General features: G+C 36.8%; 1 long non-coding RNA gene across 1 annotated transcript; it reads right to left on the bottom strand.

Moving 5' to 3' along the window:
• Positions 1 to 10543: 10543 nt before the first annotated feature.
• LOC108925046 (uncharacterized) lies at positions 10544 to 17489 on the bottom strand. The gene is made up of 3 exons (XR_001965372.2): positions 17402 to 17489; positions 16929 to 17023; positions 10544 to 11527 (listed from the first exon to the last, which is right to left on the bottom strand). It is a non-coding gene; the product is annotated as an uncharacterized LOC108925046 (long non-coding RNA).
• Between the last annotated feature and the right edge of the window lie 2881 nt (positions 17490 to 20370).

Below are 20370 nucleotides of genomic sequence, written 5' to 3'. Positions count from 1 at the left end.
TATCTGTCGACAAGGATGTGTGATGCAGTGCAAAAACAGCACTGTAGGTCCTGAAGAGGAAATTTTCTCTACGGCGGAACGTATCGCACACAGGGCCGAGCTGTGTAATTAATTAGACAGGAGCAGCAAATAATGAAAGACAGAGCGACAACATTATTCTGAGGTGTTCTCCCTCAGGGACTCCCATACCATGTTTACACCTATTGACCCTTTTTGCTCCGAGGGAAGGCATGTGCATGCATCCTTTGCATTGCGTATCACTTACTAAGTGTTAATGAATAGTGCATCTTTCACTAGTGCCAAGACATCAGTGACTTTAATTAATTATGACTTTTCTTGACTTTTCATAACTGGAATAAACAGGAATATAAACTTGTTTTAATTATTTGTTTTTTTTTTTCAAGATAACACTAAGGAGATGGAAGCATATCTGTGCAATTATAAATATCTTCCAGTGTTAATATATTTGTGTTAATTTTTGCTGGTTCATTTTTTTATTTATTTTTTCAGTAAATACACACATTTGATAATTTCAGACAGGTGTCTTCCTGTCCAGAATAAAAATGGCAGTCCTTGTGCTGTGTATGTTAAAAATTGCAAACACAGTGGAATGACTGGAAACCAGGTTATGTTGTTAAACTGTATTTTCCTGAGGTTCTTCTGTGACAAAGCTGGAATGTTTAAATTCTCTGCATAAGACAGGATCTGTCTGGCATGTTAAGACACTTCAGACACCCTCAACGAGATTCAAGACTATCCTTGAGTGCGCAGCTTAGGCACTATGAGGGTTACCCCTGCATCTCCAGGCATCACACACTCCCACTGGCACACTGGCATTAGTGACCTTCTGTCCTAACTTGAGAATTAAAAAATCGATTCATTACTAGAAAAAAATCTAATGAATTTACATATAATATAAAAAATTAGTTACTTGCACTCTTTCTTTTGGTGGGTAAAGACAAAAATATGAATTTTACTTCGGCCACTCAGTTTAGGGATTGATGTTTCAAAGGCTAGACAGCTTACATCTCACACGCTTCCATTTTAAATGAAACGAAATGATGGTCAGACTAACATCCTCTGGACCAGTGGTATAACAACTTGTCAGGACCTCCCTCTTCTCGGATGGGAGGATAGAGAACTATGATAAATATTAAAAGTCACCTAAAAACAAATCACTGCTTTTCTTTGGGTCATTTATAGATTTGAATGGGAAATACTTCATTCAGTTGAACACTTTAAGTTGCCGAACAAACCCCCCAGTGATCAAAAAAATCCAATTTCAGCATTATTTTAAAAAATAACAAAATACGGACCCAGCTTTATGCACACGATCCTTGCTTTCTTAAAATATGCCTTTTTTGGCTATGGTGAGGTTAATGATTTGTGCTGTTTTCCATAGCTGTTATGAGTATAAGCAATATGTAACTGGAGACAATTAAATAACCTGTACAGGTGACAATTTACATGTGAAAGCATTGTGATGGTACTGAAATTAACGGAGGTAAATAAACAGAGTAGTTTTTAACATGATATACGACCTGAAAAAACAAACACAACCAAATGGGAAGTGTGATCTGAATAAACAGCTTTATTTGCCTCAGAATTACTACACAAAATTATTCCCCATGACACTGATACACTGGGATGTGCGACAGCCTTTTTTCGAAGAGCTGATACCCGAATCCAGTCGCGTTTTAAAAATGCACATCAGAACTCTTGGCAAGTACAGCGTAATTTATTACTGCAGAGGGTGTACATAACCACTCATCTTGCCTTTCCATTGGATTTTTTTTTTTTTTTTTTGTTTTATTTTAGTGCGTTTGATGTCAGTTTTATTTTATACAAAGATTGAAAGCGTACTTTCTCGATAAAAATGAGAAAACGCATAAAGAGGCCTGTTTCTGTTCCTTCTGTAAACTGTATCATATCACTGGTGCCGCAGTACAAGAACTATAAAGATTACTTGTGATAAAACTTATTTCCGTCAAAAGATACCATTGTTTATTGCCAGAGCATTTTCTCACTAAACCGAATATAAAAAAATGTAAGAGCAGTAGTTCATGGGTGCTCCACTTTGCAGCATAAATTAATTATTATTAATAATTCCCATAAAAACGTAATGTTTTTTCATTATTGATTTTTTGTAATGATCTGCTCCTAGAGAGCTGACTGCTGTTGATTGATCACTGCAAGATGTCCTGGATTTAATACCACAACAACCTTTTTGTACTAATAACTTTTGGGCCAATAAACCACAGAAGCCAGGCGCCTCTGTTCTCCCGCTGAGGATTTCGCTCTTAAACATGCCTCGGTCGTAGTTCATGCTCTCCCTGTAATGAACCACCAGTATTTCTTATAATGGCAAATTATCCCTATTTCTGTTTCCCAAAGCAAAGGCCTTGCAAATTGATGCATCTCTCCTCTGAGGTTTTCACGGAAGCATTACGGCGTTTTTAAATATTAATATGAGAGTACATTTAGCTGAGAGCAGCGAGACGGGTATTCCCCCGTGACTTCAACGCAGGTCGCTGCAGAGCCTGCCCGTCCGGCCCTCTCTCAGCTCCCTTGATTTACTCTAAATGTAACATTAAGAGATGGGCTTTTTTAGAACAAAGGACGGAGTCTTTTCTCGCCCCCCGTACCCCCTCCCTCTTCCTTCGGTCCGGGGTTCTAATGAAATGTTTACGGCTCTAGCGCAGCTAATGGAACCCGTCGTCAGGGGGCTCTGACAGGTCCTGAGTGGCAGCTGAGCAGCCTGGCTGGGCTTCAGCAGCCATGCTTCTCTAAACACTGATTAACACAGACTGGATGTCACATCTTGTTATAACACGAGACAGGCGGCACTTTCCTAAGAGAAGTCTTATTAAAAACGAGAGAAAAAGGGAGAATACACACCGATGATGAGCGAGGCCACTGAAGGAGAGGCCTAGCTCGTAAATCTTGTTTTGAGGTTCTGTCTTTGCTATGTGAACTTGGGCTCAACCACGTTACACTTTTTATTTTGGTAGATCAGGGTACCGAATCCTCGATACTGGTCATTGCAGTAGGACCAGCTGGAGTTCGGAAGTATCGTACGGCATAAATAAAAGCACCGTACGACATATAAAAATGAAGTTTAAAAATTAATTCATTTCTCCATCCGTTCATTATCAATAACCTCTTGGTCCAATGCAGTGTCAAGAGCATATTTAGTAAAATATTTTCCATTCTATTCTATGTACCAGGGAAATAAAATAATGTTACTTTAAAAAATTAGTTTAAACCTCCTTTAATTGTGACAAGGTGCCAACAAAGTACTGAAAGTGTTTTTTTATTTTTTTAAATTTCATGTCATTGCCCAGTGTTTCTGCTTCTACCACTTCTCTATATTTGCTTCGGTGTTTCTACCACTGCTACTTTTCTTACTGCGGTGCAGAGTAAAACCTCTGTTGAAAGTAAAATTTAGTTGAAATATTTGACGATGTAGTAAAAAATAAAAATATCGGACTATTTCACCAAGGGAAAAAGGTAAAGAAATGAATGATATGCAAAAGTGAGGATATGCTGTTAGACAAGGTAGAGGAAATGATGGGTTGTGTGTCAGCTTTAGAAGCTCTTCTGAGAGACTCTTCTTATAGACCTGTTTACATATGGTACTTCAGGGTCATTATTTGCCATTAAGGTCACAAAATATATATCTGTCAAGATTCACACTGCGGGATCCAAGTGACAGTTGTTATAGTTACCCTAAAACAAATGATCTCCATTGTCACTAGCCTCGCAGGGAAATGTATAAATATTGATTAGGAAACTTAGATAATACGCTAAAACACTAACCTTTTCTCACCCTTTTAGGGAAAGGGCCATAAATACAGCCTGACTACTCCTTTTCCCGCAGTAATTAATACATAATTCATTCAAAAAGTGTGCTAATTATCATTGCTTATTCAGCAGTGTTATGACAATGCTGAGAGATGTGGTTCGCGTGTACATAATGACCCTTTTTCCGACACGTCAGCTTTGAATTTATGGGAGGGTCTGACAGTATTTTTTTAATCGCTCTTAGCCAGTTCTATTCACATGATTCTCCCAGTAAAAAACATTCCTAGACCGTCCTACAGAAAAAGTTCAACTAACTTCTTGTTTCTGCTTAACGTCAGAGTTTATTAGATTTTTAAATAGGTTCTTAGGATTAAATGTTTTTTTTCAATGGGTGTCACATCAGAGCTTTCATGTCAAATTAATGGCAGTAAAATTTCCAACATGGTATCTTGAAAATATTCTAAGAATGAAACTGAGTAGATTGGATACAGCCAAAAAATAAGGAAATTGGCATTTGTACATTTTTTTCTTCTTATTGGACTATTAAATGTCATAAAGCGTTTTATTTAGCTATAAAGACATATTAGGTCAAAGGGACAAAATACTTTATGTTTAATATTCATTCTTCATATTCGGTTAATATAGCAATGTTTAAAAAAATTTCAGTAAAGAACATATTTAGTTCAGAAATCATTTAAATGTTACTTTGTACTGTGCATTACCTTGGATGGCAAAGTTCTGGGTGGCAAAATGATATGTTTGGGCCTTTCATATATGATCTTGTGGGCTTGGGACTAACACGTCATAACTTCGAACTGGAAAAGATTAATGGCAGATGTTATCCAAAGCAATAAATGTAGTAAGTAAATGTACAGCCTGTAATACTTCAGACTGCAAGCCTAACTTGCCACTCACTGTCTGAAGGATAATACATGAAGAACTATCTCAGTTACTAGTTGTTAGGAACTAACCTTTAAACAAGTTTTTGTTTTTGCTGCTGTTAACCTGTAGTCTAGTTGATGTTTAAAATGTGCATTTACGGAATTTTTTTTCATCAAAATAAATCAGTAGTCAGCTGAACATATGAGTCTTAGTGGCATTTAGATTTAAATGTTTCCAATGAATAGTCCTCGTAACAGAGGTTCACTTGCCCTCCTGTTCGCAGTTCACGTTTCAAATAGACTTTATACGGAAAATATTTTTAAAACATAGCCTACGTTTTGATTGTTTCTGCTACATTTTTCTTTAAATCATTTCTCTATTAATTATTTCTGAAAATACTCTTTTTCATACTTTTTCTTCATAAACATGTCTACAGGAAGACGTTACAAAATCAGTACAACCAGACTTAAATACAGTTGTGTACTATGAACGGAATATATTTTGGGATTTCACCAAACCTGACGCTCCAGAATAAGAGTACAATTACAGGGAACCACCATCAAAATGACAAACCCTTAGAGAGTATATTTATACAACTTACAGAACAAACAAAGAACAAAGTGATTTTGGTATGAGCTGATCATGCTTGTAAAGAACTTCCTCTTACTGAGAAACAACCGTAAAACATCTGATCAGTGTAACTGATAGTCCGAAAGTGGGTCCTGTAGGAACAACAAAAGTGTGCAACGTGAAACAGTTTAGAATTATCCCAATGAAAGAAATATTACAGTATTATTTCTAAATATATTTGAAGTTTCCTGTAATATGATCATCTCCTTGAGTTGTCGTTATTCAAAATGTATGCATGCATTTGCCTCTAAAAACATTTCTTTCTGACAAGGGGCACCAGATCAAAATTTTTCTTCCCATTAAAGAAAAAGCTGTTGTTTCCCCTCTGAGATTGTGCTCAGGAGGACTATCCTCTTGATATCCCTTTGGCGAGAATGCAAGTCATTCCGCTGCCAAACCCTTTATTATATTACCTTTCCCATCATGAATTGTAATCTAAAAACAGGCCATTAAAATGGTGGAGCCTTTGAAGTGTGGTGCTAATTTGATTAACATGTAGCTCCATTCTGTCATGATGGACATTGGCTTATGCATTTTAAATGGAAAGCACAAAGTGGCTTGCGCAGAAGAAACAAACACTGCATATTAAACAAATGTGAAAAGGCCTGGATCAATCACACTGTTTTTGTGCTGTTGTTGTTTTTTCCCCCCATAATATTTTTCCTCAGTAATATTGGCAAGTGTATCTGAAACTGAACAAAGCTCAAAAGCTGCAGATGATTGCATGGTACGAGAGATAGGTGGAAAGCAAAAACAAATTAATCAAGAAGAAACACTTTTAGGCTTTCTGGGAATTTTAAAATATCTGTTTTTCCCATCACAACTGAGCAGATAAAATAATAGAGTGTTTGAGTAATTCTGTAATTTATAAGTTGCAGTGAAACACTGCAATGTTAAAGGCCTCACATAGCTCAGGAGTTTCATATTATTATTATAATTATTATTGTTGTTGTTGTTGAAAAATTTATGGAATTGTATGAATAATTTAGTGTTTATGAGGAGTGAGGAACGGTAAAGAAGGCGCAAAAAGTATGGAACTGGGTACTGAGCTCTTTTTGAAAAGACAACAAAGGTGTGTAGTCTATGGGTGTATAAACAGTGTATAATCTACGGATGAGCATTAACAATGTCAAACTTGCCGCTGGATGACTATGAAACAACCTGATAAAGTGGTTTTCGGAAATGAACTGAACCCAGATGTAACATCTGAAAACATTGTGAGGAATCTAGCTATGGAAACACTGATTTATAGACTTTTCCCCTTTTTTTGCTGTTTTGTTGCTTAATGTTGATTTTTATCAGAATAAATAAATTCAGAATTTCAAAATAAATTCCGGCATACAACTGTCTGAATATTGTTTTATTCCCCAAGATCAGTGTTCAGTGAGAACACTACTTGACTGCAAAGCGTTACCAATTCAGATCCTTGAAATAATAGACTATATAAGCTGTAAAATAACATCTGCCATGTTATTCGTCTTTGTGGCCACACCGTGTTGCCTCGCACACATTCTTTTCTTGATTATATTTTGGCACTTCAAAGACCATATGAAGGAGATTGCTGATATTTCATGAGGAAGCTTACTGCGTGCAGCATACGGCATACTGTACCCTGGGCCCTCACCTACCACAACAACTGGGACCGGAAGTCTGTGACTCCGTTTTTTTGTAAGTCCAATGTCACTTTCACCACTAAGTCACAATCAATAAAAGCTTCCCAATACAGAGATCCCAACTAATTTACTTGTTAGGTTCTGTAAACCTCAGGAGAAGCTATAATAAAAATACTTTTGACTTTTATTTTCATTAATGTCCATTAACTTAAAGCAACATTAAATACTAATGTAATATTACCGAAAAGAAAAAAGGCATTATCTCGAGGTCCTATTAAATACTGATAGCTGACCAATGCTTCATATGAGCCTTTCCAAGTCTTGTCATCTCCTGGGAACTTCCAACCGTCTTTAATATCTACATCTTCAGTAATAGCTTAATAAAACGGACAAATTCCTTATTAAATTCTTTAAAGGTCTTTGATATAGTTATCATAAAATCAAATACTACATTTAAACATTTTTGTTAACTTTGAACTACAGTATAACCCAACTAAAAACAATTTGAAACCTCTGAAAGTAAAGAAACCTTTTCTCCACAAACTCCTATTTAATGCTAATTGTTAACCAGTTTGCTTCATCAAAATGTTTAACATTCCTGATCGCCAGCACTCAGAAACACCAAACATGAACTGCGAACACTGTGGAAGTGGGTTGAATTCCTATTTCATTTGGGTACATTTTACTGTAAGCTAACTGTTGTATATAGAAATGCAACTCATTTTTGCTTTGCGAAAAACTTATTTTATAAAGTAGATTAGTGAAGAAATTGCAATAGTTCGACTTTTTTATGAGGAGCAGTGTATAATGTTCTTCAAAACTGTGACACGCTTATAATGTGGCATGTAATTCTCAAGATGAAAAGTCAATTATTAAAAAAAAGATTAAACGCACAGAATATTAGTTGCTGTTAGTTACAACTTTAGGTGCGTGAAGAGCAGAGGCTATACAGTACAAATGTCCCACTTACTAGTTGAGATAATGCAAGATTTCTCTGATAAATAAAGTTAAATAAGTTACATAATTAATATAAATATTGAAACAGGTGTTAATACACCTAGAAACAGTAAAAGCATTTTAAAATTTTCAAATGATTATTTCATGAAATATGGGGTTATTAATAAAGACAACTTGACCATGAAGTATACGTAAAACCCTGCTTTCGTTGACTACTTTTTTACTCAACTTTTTATGTGAAACACATAATTAATGGGATATTTGCTATTTCGCTTTATTTCATTAACCATGGTTCAGCACTGAAATGGGGAAATTTTTCAGAAATACTGGTCATAATTATTCTGTTACCCAGTTATTTCCTTTTAATATGCTGCCTCTAATATCACACACACACACACATTTTCAGAACCGCTTGTCCCATACGGGGTCACGGGGAACTGGAGCCAACCCGGTAACACAGGGCGTAAGGCCGGAGGGGGAGGAGACACACCCAGGACAGGACGCCAGTCCGTCACAAGGCACCCCAGACCCACCGGAGAGCAGGACTGTGGTCCAACCCACTGCGCCACTGCGCCACCGCACCCCCCTCTTCCAATATCAGTAAAATGATGAAAATCCTCATTGTAACTACTATTAGTAAAGACAGAAAAACCATGTGAATTTTTTTTAGTGTTGGTGTGGGACTTCTTTCCCGAAACACACCTGTGATAGATAGATATACAGTTTTTAAATGTCGGAACTGACGACTGTGCATATATTTCGTGCATGATCTGAGAGAGGCAGGTTAATAACAGCTCCGGACTGTAGGAGTCTGTGGAACACAGCGGGAGCTCGCGGAGCAACTCCAGTAATCTGCTGACCCAAAATTATTTAAGATCCACAAGGGGGGAAAGACGTGCTGTGGAAGAGAGAGCGAGGTCATCTGTCACTGAATAAACTACTTTGCAGAATACAGCCACAGCGCTGATTGGAATCCTTGTCCTGCACAAGTGAAGTCAGATCTCCTCAACCCCCATGTGCTCCTCCAGCTGAGATTACAACACACGTAGGAGACTCAATCGCTGCTGAGTTACGTGGAGGTATTCCCTGTGCATGGGAGGACCCCACTTGCCATGTCCTACATTAAAGTTTCAGGCTGCACAACAGAGGAGGGCAATGCCTGCTGTTTCCCACCCGTCCCGAGTGCTTCTGTGACGAGTCCCGAGGTCAGGAGGAGCCATGGGCAAATTGCATGTCCGACACCAGGATACGTGTCACGCGGTGTTAGAAGCGGCAGCTGTAACAAATGGTTAGCAGCAGCAACATGTGAAAAATTACACGCATATGTAAAGCTGGAAAATTAAATAAATTAAAATGCTTAATGATAAAGGATTTTGAAAAACATTTTTCCTTCAAGCATATTATTAAAGATGTGATAACGGTATGTGCTGTAAAGCATAGTGCATGTCTGAACGTGGTAATAGAGGCAAGCTGAACAATACATATTTTTACAGGTTATGTGCGCTGTCAGCAACGTTAAGGTTTGGAATATAGCTAAGAAAAAAGCCATCGGCCCTCAGAGGATCATCGGATACGAATGGCCTCTCACCGTACGGTACACACGTAAGATTGATGGTCGACCAGCACAGACCATGCTCATCCCAGGCCCGGGACCACAGCGCCTTGCGTCAAGAATGGAGGGGGCTACCATTGAGCTCCGGTCAGAACCTCCGAATGTGAAGAGCACTCAAGTGGAATGCAGGATGCAAAATTACAGATGTCTGTTAATTAAAGAATCATCATTTCAAATACATATGGCTGTGCTTTGTGGAAAAGTCCTCTTCACAGCAAACAAAAATACTTCAGTCCCAAGAGCTCTGAAGTGGTGGTTCTGTGCAATTTTGGCCAAAATAATTGTGTATTTCTGTTTTGTAGTATTCCAGGGGTTGCTAATGGATTTTGAATAAAAGAAAACATGTCCCAGTCTATGGTCTGTGACCTATTTATTTCACAAGTACTCTTTATTTCAGCTCATTTAAAGGTTCATGGATATGGTTTCTTTTACATCCAGCAGACATTACTCAGTTAATTACTTGTTCCATGAGTCAAAGACGGTGACCTTTGTCATGTCATACTTTAGCTACAGTTAGTGATTCCTAAGCCAAACAACAAGCTTGCCTCTTCACTTAGCGCCGTATGAGAAAAAGGGTCTCTTGTCTACGTGTCCCTGTTTTCGGCTGATATGCCAACACTTCCATTTCACTTGGAATTGGTGGATGAGGGATGCCTACTCCTCCCCATGAAAGGTAAGGGCTTTTTTCATAGAGTACATGGTTTAGTGTAGTATCTTTTCTTACCACAAAAATTCCTGAAAGATTAACAAAATTTCACTATTATTTCATTTAATAGATTGTTATATATTCTGAATATGATTGTACTATATTTTAAAATGCAGTCATATACAGCAATTTACATCAGAAAGACAAAAAAATAAACATTTCATTATTTAATTCAACTGTGATTTAGAGTAAAAAAGACAACATTTTATTATTCCTGTTATATAGATTTATTGTGCACTTACATTTTTACAGGTTCAACACTGAAAGTATGCACACAGAAACAGAGCAGTCATTTGAAGAAAATAATTGTGAACTTAATACTTCTTTCAAAGTGAACATGGTCATGTCTGGAAAAATGTCTGGTCATGGATTGAATGCTTTTATAAAAAAGGAGTTATTGTGGCTAACAACTTTATTCCAGTTCTTTTCTTCCGTCTTCTATACTCTAGGGGAGTGCGTCGGGCCAATATAAAATACTTAACTGAGGTTCATTTCTACAGATACATTTTCCATTATGATGGTCAATCATATATACACACAGATACAATAAACTCCTGTTTAAACTCTAGATTTTATACTTATCTGATGCTTTTCTCCAACGCAACTTAGAGTTACTTACCCATTTATATAGGTGGGTAAACTTACTGGAGCATTTAAGGGTGAGTACCTAGATGAAGAGTGCCACAACAGTAGGGAAAATTTGAACTAGCAACCTCCACATCCAAAGGCAGCAGCTCTAACCACTACACTATCAGCTGCCCCTGCTTGCTGCTTTCTTTTTTCCTGATATTTCTATTGAGCACTCTGCTTTACAGGATTTATTGCAACCTGTCATTTTTCCTGTATGGTGACTAGTGTATTGTTCTTGGCATGTTTGGTAATTTTTTTACAGCATCTTAACCATAACCCATAATCTCCCCAATTAGTCAGACTTCACAGACAAAAGTGTGAAATGGCTATATTATCATTTGCAGTGGACTAAATGAAAACTTTATACTGAAATGTATACTGAAAGAATAAAATATATGCCATATTTTATGAAATAGTGCTCCAGTATTAATATGTGTCTTAATGACATCTGGTGGGAACAGGAAAAAAAAAAAACACATTTATTCTGTATATATTTATATACTTAACATCTGTGTTAAGTGACAACCCTCTTCCATGAGACTTTGCTTCTTCCCATCTTCCCATGGACCACTCCACATGTGTTCATTGGTGGCCTTAACAAGAATGACAATGACATCATCCATCTTCAACTGCCCTCCAAGTCTCCAGATGTTCAGTCCATAGATCATTCGGGGGAAATGTCTGGAGCAGGTCCTGCAATGGCAGTATCCACCTTCATCAACCCACTGTAAACTGGAGGAACATCTTGTGAAAAACTGGTTTCTATATTGTTTTAGGAGAGTTTTGTCCTGTTGCTGACTGCCTGCCACCTGCAATCTTAGCATCATACTGTCCTGGCTGAGCACAGTGGCCCAACGGCCTAGCATATGACATTCTGTAGGTGTTTTAGTTTTTAAGGCCACATAATGTCCTCAGTAGCACCAAGCAGAGAAACCAAATAACTTTTATTCTGAAGTTTTTTTGGTTACCTGAGCTGTCCAGGTAAGCAGAGGGCCATTGATTCAGTGTTTCTTGAACACTACCAAATCTTTAAAAGTAAACACTATAAAAACTTGGATTTGAGTTAAATATACTGAAGATCAATTACTCTGATGACAGCTATTGCCGAATTGTTTTTCATGAAAATCAAATATAAATATGAAATTGCAATACGTAACTACAGTAGTGGGGTGCCAATAAAGCAATTTTGTTACATGTCAATGTGCCATCAATACATATGCACAATAACACAAGGAAAGATAAGCACATCTATGGACACCTTGAAAAGAGAAAAACATTTTTGAACCGTCTACAAGTTTACATGAAAAGCATTTGTACGTGCAGGCAATTGGGTATCAAAAACATTTGCGATTTCAGGAAATTTAATTAAAGCATAGACCTAAAAAAAAAAAAAAAAAAAAAAAAAAGAAAAAACCTTGCCATCAGTTAACCTCTCTATAAAATTGCTTCTCAATGTAACAACAAAGACCTTCCCAAATTTTTCAGAAATATGTTGAGGGGTATTGCCTGGATCATCACTCATCTTCCTATCTCCTCAAGAGAAGTAAGCGATGAAAGCAGAGGTGCTGTTTTGGTTTTGAGTACAGAACCGGTGGTTTCCATGGTAATTATCTGTCTCATTCTTGCATCTGCACCAAAAAGCTGTCAGCACTGAGTGCTTTGTTTATTACTTAAGGGCTCTGTCTCCTAGAAATAATGCACATTTATGTCTTCCTACAAACTTCTTTTAGATTTTTTCCACTGTTAATCTGAACTCAGCATTTGTCAAGATACCATTTTGTCACCTTAAACTGCTGGCTTCAAGTTTTCCTTGAATGGATGTCGAGGGGAGAAATGGTTCCCCATTAGCCCTAGAGGATGAATGAGGCATTCCTGCTTTTTTTTTTTTTTTTATTTTAATCGAGTCACAGAGGTGAAGGCATTCATTGTAAGAAGTCAACGACTTTGTACATTTCAAAGTTGGAACATTACATTGTAAATTTTCAATTATACTCCGAATCCTTAAAATTTGAAATTAAAATTTTAGTTTGGTTTATTTTGTAATATACAACAGACAAGAAGTAATATCTTTGCCGCGATGAAGTACACAGACCTGGTTACCTTTTTGATACACAGTACCATAAAGTATCTTTACCTTGCTACATTGTTTTTTCACCCCTCCACATACAGTTTTGCTATACTGTATTTTTAACAAATGCATCACCAAAAGCTTTTTGTTAAATTCAGCAAAATAAAGTCCTTCTGAGCCAAAACAGCATTAGATTTTAATATGAAGCCTAATAGGCTGCGATTCCCCCCCCATTTAACAACTGTGCTGCAACTGTGCACTAGGACCAGGAGTTATCGATAGTGAACGAGAGTATTCCACCTGTGTCACTTCAGATTAGCTATACTTATGGAATATTTAGCATGGATAGAGTAAATAACTATAGAGGTATTTCAATCTACTATATAATTGCATAGGCAAAAACATAAGGGATCCTACCATAACTGCTGGAGTCAATACTATCGGATTCTTTTTAGACATACTGTCCAGGAGCCAATTCTTACATGGGCTAATGCGGATGACCTCCACTGGCTCCTTAAAACTAATCAGATTCTTTGGAATGGTTTTGGAAGGACCACTTTTTCTCTTATGTTAAACTTGAAATATGCTAATACGTATTGGGACCATTAGTACATATATTTACTTGCAAATAGAATTGACTTGTCCACTGCTTTTCTGTATGTTTAAAAAGAAATAGTGTCACCCCAAATCATTTTTACTGGAGCAATTTAGACAAAATGCCTTGTTCTATTGTACAACATCAGGACTCAGAGGACTCACACATGTACTTCAAGTAAAAAGGCACCAGCTCTAACTTTTATTCTACTCTTACTGTATGCTGCCCATACACCAACAAACACACAAATATCAAATTGCATAAAAAGTATTTGAAAGAAGATCTTTCCAGGCTCATGATTTTGAATGAAACCAAACCGTGGATTTTTTTTTTTTAATGGTGTCTGCCCGTAATGAAGCTACTACTACACTGTGTGCACATTAAACAATTAGGCTAAACAAACACATTCAGCACTTTTTGCAAAGAAGTCAGTGGCATCAACTACCAGCTTAAAAATAGCATTTACAGTGCTATTTCTATTGCATTTGTTTTTCCATCTTTTCATCTACAGTTGACATGACTTGCATGCTGAAAATAGTGAAATTACTAGATCTAAGAATTTAGTTTCTTAATAGACTTACTGTAGCTCACAAGATAACCTTGGGTAGGATGGTGGAATTAGAATATACCGACACTTAGTGTACCACTTAGTGAAATGGTCTTATTTGAATATTCTGAGCTTTAATAAAAACTTTACTGCATTTAAATTAAATAGCTCAAAGGCCATTGTATTTAAGTGTGCTCCCCTTTAATTAACATAAATATAGCCAATAATAATGTCTATAGTGTAAGAATTTAACGTTATTGATCACGCAAATGATATTTAACTTAGATTTTATATTGCCTTGTTCAAAAAAAGGTACTTATTCATTAGAATATATCAAATTCATCAAACCCTGCTTTTAAGATATTCTTTGTTAACTTCAAAATAATGTACAAAACCATAACAGACAGTGGAAAATACTAATCTTTTGCTTTTTAGATATCAGTAACAGGAGACAAGGACACTACAACATTAGCAGCTATTGCATTTAGTACAATTAGCATTCTATATAACAGTTTACTTGTTCGATTTTCTGTTAACATAATTTGATAGTTGAGATCCAGAATAAGCATAAACCTCTGCTATAAAAGAAGGTTGTACTGTCCTCCTGATGTCAGATAAATTCTTCCTCCAGTTTACTTCCAGCATCTGTGCAGATTTTTCCCTTATGACATTATGATCTACATGTTATAATCCTTCCTCCTGCTCGGGTCACCATTACTAATATAAATTGTATCGCCAGCATTAGATAAAAGACTTGATGCTCGTCAGTCCGATTCCATAAAATTCTTTCATTGCTGTTTAATTCACACTGGGTGCAGTTCACCATTGTCACCCATTAAACGACCAATGTTTTGAATGTAACAAAAGACTTGTCATGTTCAAGCTTAACAGAGCGTGGTATGCAGTCTACTTGTCATCCTAAATGCACAGTGGCTACCTTAGGAAATTGAAAAAGACCTCACTGTAATTGCATTACTAAATACACAATATTGTGGCATATTTTGGCCTTTAAAACAAGCATACCTGTTCACAATCTATAAACAAGCGAACGCAGAAACTCGGTAACTATAAAAACGAATTTTATTAATAAATATGCCACCTACAATATACTGTTCCATCCAATAATTAATAAGATCCTAATTTCTTTTTTTCTGTAACAGTCTAATTGATATATCAGTATTGAAAGTGGACTGATGTTTCTGGATAACAGTTAACTCACTGACTTAAGTCTGCTAGACACACAATACATTTGGATAATAATTGTGCTGCAGTTGTGTATTCCTGCCCCCCCCCCCCCAGATGTGAATGCCTGGGGCACTAATTAGGTCATTAATGAGCTGCTTTTCAAAAAACATTATGATAAATAATTGCCATGTCCAAATGAGTGAAGCTATTTCATAAAGGGAAATTTTCCACACTGTCATTTTTGGCCATATTGTTGTTGCTGCTATTTTATTGTAACTTTTTTTTTTTTTTTTTTTTTTACACAAACAGATCTGAGTAAAACTTGTTCAGGCAAAACCCCAGCGACTACAAATTAATATTTTATTTATACAGTAATAACTTGTATTCAGAACAACCCCATGATCGGCAACTCGTGGTTTAACGATTCGAACACAACGGTTTAACTTGTGTGGACAATAAAAAGAAAACGGGGGGGGGGGGGAATGCAGTTCGTGTCGCGACACCGAAGCAAAGCGAGTGTTACAGTTCAACACCGTAACGTTACACACCAACACACACTTTTCCTGTCGTCTCTAAGTGTGTGTGTGAGTGAGGGAGAGTGTCAGTGTGTGTCCCACTGATGTATGGACGAGTGACCCAGTGTAAGTAGTGTATCTAACAGTGTAAGTCACCACGGTGAATCAATGTGGGCTGACAGACTAGTTCATTCATTGGAAGTCACTTTGGCAAAAAAGTGTCTGCTAAATGTAAATGTACTGCAGACCTTTATTCACAGCGAGAAATGTAAAAAAAAAAAGCTTTTAAACGTGTTCATGATGATTTTATGTACGTACCACTATAAACTCTCACGTCCGTCACACTGACTGACTGACAGAGCAGCGATATTGTTGTTTTCTCTTCGCTCCTTCTTTCTACTTTGTTTGTCAGCGAGCGCTACGCGGACCTTACTAACTTAACCCGTCGGAAATCGTTACATTTTTCAGCAACGCGGTCTCAAGCCACTATCCGTTTTTCGTTTGTTTGTTTTCTTTTGTTTTTACGTAAGGCACAAGTGTGAAGTGTGGTCCAGTTCGTGGTGACCTTGTCTTGTGTGCTGTACCGTACGGCAGGCTGAACAAATTCAAACTTAAATTAATTAATAATATCCACCGCAGACTCGCTTCTTGCAAATTTTACTGGCAGCAAACAGCATGAAAAATCGACGATGTATGCATCATGTGTTTACCACTAATGTTTTATTAATATCTGTGAAAGATACTCGTTCCACCATTTCGGCTCATCTTCATCATTTTATGTTGGCCGCGCGCAGAGAAACTTCCCGCCGAGCTGTAACTGTAATTGAGGTCACATGATGGTGTCCAATTTTCGGACCGAATGAAACAAAAGCACTTGTGCTGAAGCAGGAGGACAAAGTAACGGGTCCCAAGAAATGTGAACAACCGGCAGATAAAGAGGAAAATCAAAGTTAAAACAAAACACGGGATTCATTTATCGCCTCGAACGAACAAAAAACGGTAATGTTTTAAAATTAACCACTAGTAGTTTAGTTTTACTACGTTTATTCGAAAAACACAATTAATTGCACAAATATCTTCTAATACGCGTAATTTAATTCACGAAAACTGTTGTAACAAATATGTAACGTAAAAAAAGCGGATATTTCACAAATGTTGGAATAGCAATAGATAGGTCGGCGTACCTTACTTGGTGGGAAAAATGCGGATCTGAAGTCCGGGTACGGAGCGCTCTCCTCGGAAACGATGCTCAAAAGATGAGTCGGAATCTTGTCGTCTGCTGAAAAGAAAAATCATGTGTGTAATGACTGTGAAATCTCTCTAAATGTATGGTGTCGGGCTGCCTGCTCGTCTTGGTCTTCGCAGGTGCGTCGTGCGAAAAATGCCCCCTCCTTGCCCCCTAATTCACTTTAAGTTGCTCCACTCGCCATCTTATGAACGGAATACAAACGGGCGCTTTACGTAAGCCTTAAAATTTCCAGAAATTCACCTTACACTTTACAGCAACACGAAAAGATTAAAACTGGCTACAAGAGCGTCTTACAAAATGAATTATGACTAACAATTTGATGACGAATTTAAACGAGAAACGCGCGAGCTATTTTGTGCGTAAGCCAGTTTCAGTGTTTGTTTTGAATAAGAACCGCTGAAAGTACACCTTTGGACAAATGATGGAATTCGACCGCGGCTGAGCTGCTAATTAATCAATATGAAGTGTTTCCTGTCTAAACCACCCTGGTTTTCACAGTGCGTGGCCACGTAAAAACACTTCTTTTTTAAAAAAAAAAAAAGAAAGAGTGGCTGTTTAAAAGGGAAATACTGCCACCGTGTGTATAACCTATGAATTGCTCGTTTTCGTCACGGTATAGAAAACTGTACTTTACTGACATCCAGTGGGTATCTGTTGCTACTGCCAACAACCCCCCGACGTCTCAATTTTCCCGAAATGCCGTCGTCAAGGCTTTTTTTGAACCGAATCATTGTGTATCATTTATGGACAAGGATACATGGAGCCCTGAACGATATAAATTTAAGAAGAAATGCATAGTTATGCAGTATCTTGGTAGGGGCAGCTGGTACCGTAGTGCTTGGAGCTGCTGCCCTTGGAACGAAAGACTTGAACACAACCTCAAGTTGTAATACCCCTGAGCAAGGTACTTATGGGCCAATAATTGTGTGTAGCTTAACATTGTAAGTTGCTTTCGAGAAAAGCGTCAGCTAAATGAATAAATGTAACCATGCTGTTCCGCTTACACATTACTTTAAAATGCATATTTGTAAGAAAATGGGAATCAGTGTTAATTTCATTTACTTATGCAGTTACATGTTTACGCTACATGTTCACCTTGCGCAAGCTGTTTACTTCTTCAGTATTATTGAAAGTACGGTTGTGTTTTGCCGATTTGCCATTTTTATTGCTGTTCCCGAAAAGCAGAACTTCCCAAAAATGTGAAGAATGAGCACTTAACATGAAAAGTTTCAAACCCCTTGTAGTTTGTTTTTCCATGAACATACATGTGACGTAGTCTTTACAAGGTGGAGGATTTCAGTCATCTAGGTGTGCATTAATATTACAGTTGGGGTTTTTCCCCAATAAAATCTGCTACTTAGGGTTGGGGGCAATTTCGTTTGAAATATTCTTCATAACATAAAAAGACAGCAGGTGAAACTCAGCTAAAGCACAGGTTGGCAGCATTCATTTGCTTTAGTTAAACAGGAGTGCACAAGTCATGGGAAACTGCAGTAAGGAGCACATGATCAGTTGAGATGCAGTTAAGAATATCAAGGTTACTAGTTTAAGTCCTGTGAAGACATGACAAAATTATCAGAAGTGAAGATGCAAAGGCATGTGGGCTCATTCTGTATTTAAAAGCTGCCAGTGTTATTTTCAAGCATGACTAATCCCACACCATATATCCATAGACCAAATAACACTTCACTAGTTACTGATTTTAACAGTCCTGTGCTTTTCCCTTTCCTCTGCTGAAATCCTTCTACATAAAAGACTCTGCCCTCAATCATTCCATTTACAAAATCAAGGACAAAATTACAAAGTGCAAAAGACTGTTGAAATTAATGACACTCATGTCCTACAAGAGTACTCCTTTTTTTCCTTTTAATTCAAATGACCATGCAAAGTTTGGTCCCCCACCCACTTTTGAAGATGGATTCTTCCTGGTAGTATTTAAAGTTCCCATGATTGCCTTTTGGTTACTTAGTTGTGCTGCCATTTTACTTCTAAGTAAGTGGGGGTTTGTTTTTACTGTACATCAACACCAACCACTTTCTATAAGCAACATTTTCACCATTACTATGTACATTATCCTAAGCGTATGTCAATTCCAATGTGTAGAGAAACTGCTTTGTTACAGAGGGTCCTCCTGTTTTTGGAACAGCAGCATAATGGATACGTACCTCTGTTTGCTGGGTAATTTCTGTTAAGTCTCAGGTATGGCACTAATAAAAAAAAAAGAAAAAAAAACACCGTCCTTGCACCCCACCCCCAATCACCAAATGTGATTTGCTGCCATCTAATGGCACAAAGCAGAAGCTCAGGCTATTTTCAATGCAACAGACGTTTTACAAAGTAGAATTGAGAAGATAATGCAATTAAAAATAAACTCCAAAGTGTTTGCATCTTCAAAAATTCATAGCATGAGGCATAAGTTAAGTTCTCATTTAGATTATTTGTCACACTATTATCTTACACATTTTACTTACCCTATTTAAAAGATATATTGCAAAGTCCTGATAAAAATGTCGTGAGACATGAATAAAGCAAAAACAAATTTAAGCAAATTTAAATTTATTTAAAGTAAACTGATACAGAAGCTAGTTCATAACCAATAAAAAGCCAGAAAAAGCTTGATTCATCTGCAAAACAAAGAAAAAGCTGTAGAAACCGAATACAGAAAATATTTGGCGTCCATGTTTTTGTGGCAGTATTTACAATATATACAGTATATTTTCCATTACTCTGTTTCTAAGGCACCAAAGGCTAAAGAGCAGAAATATGTACTGTATTGTGCAGAACAAATAAAATAAAATCCCTAAATACTTTAAATCAAAGCCTTCAATGAACAATAGAATTAAACCAAAATTATGTCAGATTTACACAACTCAGTCTTGACAGACTCATCCCCTTTCATGGGTATATTCATCTTGCTCTTTAATTCTAGTTGCCAATTTACAGTAGTTTACTACTGGTAACATTTCAATGTTTGCTTTGCAACTTTAGTGCAACTGAATTTTCATACATTTTCTTACAAAAATCAAAAATAAATAAGTTCACCACATTTAAAACCAAGTACAAGTATTCGTTTACTTGTAGAAAAAGGGACAAGTAAAATTCTGTTTCAGAGTTCCACCTTTTTAAATACGATCTAATTTCTGTAGCACATTAAATTTGACATTGTATCACATTTTCTAATAGCAAAAACAAGACCTGTAAAATTGTAAGCTTCAGGTATTTACATTGAGTGCTTTTCAGATGAAGTAACATACTTTGTAAGATGGGAGTAAATAATGTATTCATAAAATTACATATCTCTATATTCCAAATCTAAAATCAAACAGAACTTTTTTCAAAAAATATAAATAAATAAAGATAAATAAAGGGGGATTCCT

Source organism: Scleropages formosus, chromosome 6, assembly GCF_900964775.1.
Source record: "Scleropages formosus chromosome 6, fSclFor1.1, whole genome shotgun sequence".
Lineage (NCBI taxonomy): Eukaryota > Metazoa > Chordata > Actinopteri > Osteoglossiformes > Osteoglossidae > Scleropages > Scleropages formosus.
The sequence above is the reverse complement of the archived record's forward strand: the minus strand, read 5'-3'. Positions and strand labels throughout refer to the sequence as shown.